This window comes from Colobus angolensis, unplaced genomic scaffold (genome assembly GCF_000951035.1).
Source record: "Colobus angolensis palliatus isolate OR3802 unplaced genomic scaffold, Cang.pa_1.0 Scaffold287, whole genome shotgun sequence".
Classification (NCBI taxonomy): domain Eukaryota; kingdom Metazoa; phylum Chordata; class Mammalia; order Primates; family Cercopithecidae; genus Colobus; species Colobus angolensis.
Window position 1 is genome coordinate 3,439,171 of NW_012116121.1, and position 7,843 is coordinate 3,447,013.

The window sequence follows — 7,843 nt, forward strand, 5'->3', positions numbered from 1 at the left end:
ACACACACACACACACACACACACACACACACACCTGTATAGCTATGGACATACTGACCCTGGTAAAAATCACCAACTGTTTGCCTTTGGTCCATTGAGAATCGAACTTAGCATTTTGAAGGATTTGAAGGACCTGACCCCTCTTTTATAGACTAGGAGAGTCGAGCATCCTGTGAAACACCCAGCAGGCCAGTACCTGCTGTATTATTGTATTGATGCCAGGACATCTCACTCTCAGTCCACTTGCTCATTTTCTCATCTTGGGATAAATTTAGTTTGGTGAGGAATTTGTGCAAAGTAGATTACACAGAGTACCAATCTTAATGTTAAAGTCAGGTATATGCCTCTTTTTTTGCATGTGGACAATATAAGAATGTATCGTTTAATAAGGAAAAATAAGGTCTTAAACACTGCTTTTGGCAAAAATATTAAACCTGGATCCATTAATATTTTGAAAAGCTGTACTACATGAGAATTCATTCATTTCCAGTAGAATTTTACTTATATGCATAGCACTATTTTCTTCAAAGTACTTTCTCATATATTAAACTGCTGTAAGTATGTCCAAGGAGTTAAGGTATATTCAGTTGTATATGTAATTTTAAGGAGGTCTAAAATCTGCATTCCCTCTGTCCTGCAAATCAGGAATTTATATGAGGTTAACCTCAAAAGTATATTTTAATTGCAATTTGGGGGCGATTTTTACTTTCTTAAAACTTTGCCCTTAGTGAGTTTTCCTCAACCACCACCGTGTGAGGAAGCACACTGCTGAAGGCCTTCCCATCGCCCTGTGGTAGAGCCATCTTTTTCCCATTGTTACCCAGGTATCTTCCACTGACTCTTGAAAGGAGGAAAAGGTGGCCTATTTTGACAACTACAAATCATAAGATTACCTATGTCCTCTAAAACGCTCAACATTCACAATACCAAGACAAATGGCCACGGCTGGCCCTGGTATTGAAGGGCCACATGCCAAGGCAGTGCTGATTCTCTTTAACCATCGGCTGCCAATTTCATCAGGGGCTGTGGCCACACAAAGTGAGTGTGTGGAGCACCACCTGGGTGGATTGTGTCCCCCAAACAAATTAGGTTTTTATCTTTAAAATCCTCACAGAGGCTGGGCACGGTGGCTCAGGCCAGTAATCCCCACACTTTGGGAGGCCAAGGTGGGAAGTTTGCTTGAGCCCAGGAGTTCAAGACCAGCCTGGGCAACATAGTAAGGCCTCACTGCTGCAAAAAAAATTTTAAAAAAAATTTTTTTTAATTAAACATTTTTTTTTAATTTTTAAAAAAATTTTAGGCTGGGTGCAGTGGCTCACGCCTGTAATCCCAGCACTTTGGGAGGCCTGGGTGGGCGGATCACCTGAGGTCAGGAGTTTGAGACCAGCCTCACCAACATAGAGAAACCTCGTCTCTAGTAAAAATACAAAATTAGCTGGGCGTGGTGGTGGGCACCTGTAATCCTAGCTACTCAGGAGGCTGAGGCAGGAGAATTTCTTGAACTCGGGAGGCAGAGGTTGCAGTGAGCCGAGATCGCGCCATCGCACACCAACCTAGGCAACAAGAGCAAAACTCGGTCTCAAAAAAAAAAAAGAAAAAAAAAGAAAAACAATTTTCAAAAGGACTACAGGCATAGTGGCACACACCTGTAGTCCCAGCTACTCGGAAGGCTGAGGTGTGAGGACCGCTTGAGGCCTGGAGTTAGAGGTTACAGTGAGCTATGATTGCAGCACTGTATTCCAGCCTGGGTGACAGAGTGAGACCCTGTCTCAAACTAATAAATAAATAAATAAATAAATAAAAATCCTCACACATGCACCAAACAGAAGGAATGATTGGCCACATTTTGATCTTTTCCGTCAAATCCACATATGCAAATAACAATTGCACCCAGAAGGTGCATCATTGACATAAACAAGTAGAAAGGGCCTCTGTACACAGCCCAGGAAGGCAAGTGTCAATATCAGTACCACCTCCGCTCCGTTCAGACAGCGATGGGCCATCCTGACTTTCTTCACCAGTAATCAAGACTTTGCCAGTGTCTATCCTAGAATATTGTGGTTTCTATGTAGAATATTTAAATATTTAAATTGTGTAAGTTTAAACTTCTAACTGGATTTCGCAAACTCTTTCTTTTTTGGAAGAGAGATGGTGGAAAGAGTGAAAATGGATCTGTGATATTCTACCCAGATCTTGGAGAAACACAGGTTTAGGGTATACGAATCCAGATCCGATTTCTCTAGACCCTCTGCTGGTGTCAGACACTCTCGAGTCTCTGCTCCCCACATCTTTGCCTTCCACATCTGCCCTTTTAAAATCCTTTCAAGGAACATTGACCTGGCTCAGACAAAATTGGCCTTCACAAGGGCGACCATGGGTAATGCAGATGGCATTGTTCAGAGAGGGCCGCCTGAGCTGCCCAGGTGATGGGGGCAACTGGGGTTGTCACCCAGGGACTAGGACCAAACGCTTGAAACCTGCCGTGTCCCTGCCCTGGGACCACTTGAGGACAGGCCTGCCAGGCGGCAGAGAGGCTGCATTCCACCAGGTGGTGCTGCCTTCTGTTGCCAACCATGGCCCCCAAAGCACAACTTGTTTCTGTTTTTTTTTTTTTTCCCCCTGAAGCAAAGCAATTCATTTTATTCTTGAATTGTTCTACACACACACACAAAAGTCATCTCTTTTTTTGTCCTCAAAAAGTGTACGTTTATTATTATTTTAAAAATTTGTTATTTCTGTAGGTAATTGGGGAACAGGTGCTGTTTATTTACATGAGTAAGTTATTTAATGTGATCTGTGAGATTTTGGTGCACCCATCACCTGAGCACACTATACACTGCACCCTGTTTGTAGTATTTTATCCCTCACCCGCTTCCCATCCTTTTCCCCTGACTTCCCAAAGTCCACTGTGTCATTCTTATGCCTTTGTATCCACATAGTTTAGCTCCAACTTATAAGTGAGAACATGCAATGTTTAGTTTTCCATTCCTGAGTTACTTCACTTAGAAAAATAGTCTCCAGTCTCATCTAGGTCTCTGTCTCTGGTGAATGCCATTAATTCGTTCTCTTCTATGGCTGCGTAGTATTTCATCATATATATCTCACAGTTTCTTTATCTACTCATTGATTGATGGGCATTTGGATTGGTTCCACATAAATGCTTATCTTACCATGCTAAATGCTAACATAAGGCTGGGTGCAGTGGCTCACACCTGTAATTCTGGCACTTTGAGAGGCCGAGGTGGGAGGATCATCTAAGATCAGGAGTTTGAGACCAGCCTGGCCAACGTGGTGAAACCCCGTCTCTACTAAAAATATAAAAATTAGCTGAGTGTGGTGCTGGGCGCTTGTAATCCCAGCTACTCGGGAGCTGAGGCAGGAGAATCACTTGAACCCGGTAGGTGGAGGCTGCAGTAAGCCAAGATAGCTTTATTGCACTCCAGCCTGGGCAACAAGAGCAAAATTCCATCTCAAAAATAAATAAACAAAAAGTAAATAAATGCTAACATAAGCATTTTGCAAAATACATGATAACTAACACTACAATTTTTGTTTCCTTTCCTGTTTCTATTTTTAGTTAAACTAACAAAATTTTGGTTTTCTTAGATTTCTGGGGGGCTATGTTGAACATTTGTTTTTCAATTGTGGTAAAATATATGTATAATAAAATGTGCTTTTTAACATTTCTAAGCGTGCAATTAATTACATGCACGATGTTGAGCAACCATTACCACTATCCATTTCCAAAACTTTTTCATCACTTCAAAGGGCAAATTTAAGTCCTGTAAATAGACTTAGGCTTAATTAAGCAGATAAAAGAAGAAGCAGCGAGCTGTAATGGGTGATCAAGGTGTTACGTTTATAAGGAACATGAAACTTGGGGTTTTTTAACTAAGTGATTAAGCCCACAGTTCAAAGCAAAACCCAGAATTAAAGCTCAAGTTCACATTGAAGGGAACATTAGCTAATTCACTTGGACCCACCGGTTCTGAATTTGCCCCATTTCTTCTGAATACTTCTCTCTTCTCTCGGTCATATCGTTTGAAGGGCCTTCAGTTTTCCCTTTGTATTTAATTCCGGCGGGTCTTACTTGCCTAGTGCTTTCTGTTTGGTTTTGTTGTGAGGTTATTTTTTTCCCCAGAGAATATGCTACATTGAACACAGAACAACAAGACTCACTACGATGCTGCAGCCACAACAGCGTGTGATTTCAAGTCTTAAAAACCAGAATCACTTTTTTTCTCTGGACTGGAAGCATATTTATTTTGGCCGGTAAATGAGGACTTTTTCTCTGCCTGGGGTGGGGGTGCGGGGGAGAAGCTCTGTTCCGCTGGCTGTGGCAGCAGGCGGGCAGGCAGGCAGGCGGGCAGGCAGGTTCCAGTTTCAAGTTTGGCCCAGTTCCTCCAAGCTAGCCCTGCATTTGCAAGTCCCCTGACACCCAGCTGTCACCTATGGAAAACAGAGAACCTGGGGGGATTTGCTGAAGGCAGCTCCTGAGACTTCCCACTCCCCACACGCCCACACAGCAGCAGCGGAGCCCGGGGCTGACGGAGTGGGTTTCTCTGGGAAGGACTCTGCCCTTGGATAGATCTGTATCTATGGTAACAGTAAGATGTTTGTGTGAATAACTGCAAAAAAAAAAAAAAAAAAGTCTTTCAAATCTCTTCTTCTAAACTGTCAAGGCATGTTATTTCCAGCTTCAAATATTATTTTTAATAAATAAATACATATGTCTCCCATGTAAACACTCAGGCAACTCTCCTTAGGACTCACATGTTCCCAGGGTGCATAATGGGAGGTGTTTCAGTTACACACGAGGGAAACATGCTGTGAGTCAGAGGAAAGAGTAAATGATGTAAGAAAAGTGTGTGTGTGCCTGCGTGTGTGCCTGCGGTGGGGGGACGATGTGCCCGCGTGGGGGGCTCCCTGGAACGATGGGCATTAGCATTCTCATGACTGCAGCCTGGGAGTCTGGTTATTCCAAAGGACCTGGCGCTCAATGCCAGCATGACTGAAGCCTTGAAGGCAAGCAGGCACCCTCCTGGGTGTGGTCTGCTGCCCAGAGGGCCAGGAATGGCATCCTTGCATTCCGATCATGCTGGGTCCCCAGACAAGGGCAGGGGTTCACGTTGGAATTCCTCCATCTGGGAAGAGAGGACTTTTGCGATTGGTGCATTCGGACCGGAGTATACACTCACCGACATTCAGTCCGGGTGAAGTGGGGGCACTGGAAGGCAGAGGGGAACTGTGTGGTTGGTTCACTTTCTGGGGTGCCACTGAGTCGCCTCTACCCTGCAGATGCCTGCACACGGCTCTTTGAGTTGGACGTCACGGGAGGGAATCCTTTTTCCCTGAGGCAGGTTCTCAAGACAAGCATATTCTTTCATACTCACACACAGGTCCAATGGAGAAAGGGGGTGGGGCCTCAGGCTAAAATGTGCCGCTGAGTTACACAGAGAGGCGGAGAGTGCCACTGAGCCCTGCCCAAAAACTCATGACTGAGTGAACGTGGATGATGGTGATGCCTCCTTCCCCTGAAGCCCCACGGAACACACGTCCATTCCAGAGCACAGAGGAGGCAGGGTGGCCAGGGTGCGATGGGGCGGGAGAAGGTGTTGCCTTCAGTGGACTGAGGAAAGGTGGAAGGAGATGGATCAGACGGCATTGAAGGGGAATTGTGAGAGAGCCAGGAAATGTGACAATGGTATTTACCTGGCCATTACCCTGGCACGGGGAGGCCTTTCTCTATCCTGCTGATACTCGTCTGCTCCCTGGACCCATATTCCCTCTTTCCAACTGCCTTAGTCTATTTTCAATTGCTTGTAACAAAATGCCTGGAACTGGAGAATTTATAAGAAAGGGAATTTATTTCTTCCAGTTATGGAGGCCTCTGAGAAGTCCAAGCTGGAGGTGTGGCATCTGGTGAGAGCCTTCTTGCTACTGGGGACTCACTACAAAACCCCAAGGCAATGCCGGCCTCCACATGGAGAGGGGGCTGAGCATGTTAACATGGCAACGTACCAGCTCAAGCCTCTTCCTCCTCTTCTAAAGCTACCTGTTCCCCTCCCATGATAACCCATTAATCCATGAACCCATTAGTCCATGAGTGGATTCATCCATTCATGAGGGTGGAGCCCTCTTAAAGGCCCCACCTCTCAGTGCTGCCACATTGGGGATTAAGTTTCAACGTGAGTTTTAGAGGAGACATTTAAGCAGAAACGCCTCTCTCCCTGCCTTGCTCCTACCAAACTTGTAAAACATTGCAGTCAACTCTGAGAAAAGGAATGGAGGCAGGGGACACTGAGATGGGCACACACAGACTGGGTATTGGAGCCCACGGCAGAAGCACTAGCATCCATCCAGCGCCCGCTGACTGCTGGGACTTGCGCTAGGTGCAGCTGTGAAACAGCTCTTCAGGTGGGCAGACTTGTCCCTGTCTGCCGGTGCAGAAGCTAAGACTGAAGGAGGTCGTTTAGTGACACGGCCCGGACAGAAATCCAAATCTGTCCACTAGGCTTTGAGCCTGGAGTTTCTTTCTTCTTCCTTTTTTTTTTTTTTTTGGAGACGGAGTCTTGCTCTGTCTTCCAGGCTGGAGTACAGTGGCTCAATCTTGGCTCACTGCAACTTCTGCCTCCCGGATTCAAGAAATTCTCCTGCCTCAGCCTCTCGAGTGGCTGGGACTACAGGCACCCACCACCATGATTGTCTAATTTTTTTTTTTTTTTTTGTATTTTAGTAGAGACAGGGTTTCACCATGTTGCCCAGGCTGGTCTCCAACTCCTGAGCTCAGGCAGTCCACCCTCCTTGGCCGCCCAAAGTGCTAGGATTACAGGCGTGAGCCACCGCACCCGGCTGAGCCTGCAGTTTCTCCATGAGACGTTTGTCACAGTGGAGGGAGGTAGAGTACAAGGGTTAGGACTGGAGCCCTGGGCCAGGTGGTCTGGTGCAAGCCCCGCCTCTCCCGTACTAGCGAAGTTGTGAGGACAGCGCCTGCACGCAGCACTCGCTCGCTAACTTGTAACTGTTGCTATTACAGAAAGCGTGGAGCCAAACAGATGGCAGAGGCCAAAGGAAAAGCGTGCCAAACCCGAAGTAGATCTGGGTTCGCATCTTGGCGATTGTTTAGCTGGGCCAGGGTAAGTGCCTCACTGTTCCTCATCTGTAAATGAACACTGGTGCTGAGGTTGGGGTGAGCGCCTCACCGAGCCTCAGTTTCTCATCTGTAAAACGGACTCCTGTGCTTGGCTCGTGGCAGGGGCTGCGGACCACGCGGATGGGTCCTCAGGAGGCTGGGCCGCCAAGAGCCTGCGACGGCACCACCTGATGCTAGAGAACGAGAACGGCAGTGCGTGCCCAACCGAAAGGGAAGGACAGGGGACACTGGAACAGGGGAGATGACACGGAAGAAATCGGGGGGACCCAAAAGTGGCCATGCCGAGGAGGAGGTCGGAGGGGGCTGGGAGAGAAAAGCCCAGGGCTGTACACTCGCATCTGTCTGCTGCCGGCCCTTCAGGTACATTCAAATACGGGGCATGAGGCCCGCAGACAAGGCTTTGAAAGGATATTGTTCTCCCATAAACAGAAGTGAAGGTGCTGCAAGAGGACATGAGCAGGAAAAGTGTGGCTGGGCTGTGGACATCTATGGAGAAGACAGACGTGTGTGTCACTGTTGAGCAAAGGAGAGCCCTGCACACCTGCCCAGGGAGAAAGCACCCTGCCTTGGGCTGCTTCTGGCTGCAGAGCCAGCCTGGCAGATCTTGTAGTCCCTCCCCTCCAGACTCAGTAGCAATTATGACGCCTCCATTTTTTTTCTTTTTCTTTTCTTTTTTTTTTTTTTTTTGAG

The 7,843-nt window shown here is 46.9% G+C and overlaps 1 pseudogene across 1 annotated transcript in view; it reads left to right on the top strand.

The window, feature by feature from the left end:
• Positions 1–935: 935 nt before the first annotated feature.
• LOC105516673 overlaps positions 936–7,843 on the top strand; it is a 7,930-nt pseudogene continuing 1,022 nt past the window's right edge. The window contains exons 1-2 of the transcript XR_001002528.1: positions 936–1,038; positions 7,256–7,345. The product of XR_001002528.1 is annotated as a 10 kDa heat shock protein, mitochondrial pseudogene (transcript). The remainder of the gene's footprint in view (positions 1,039–7,255; positions 7,346–7,843) is intronic.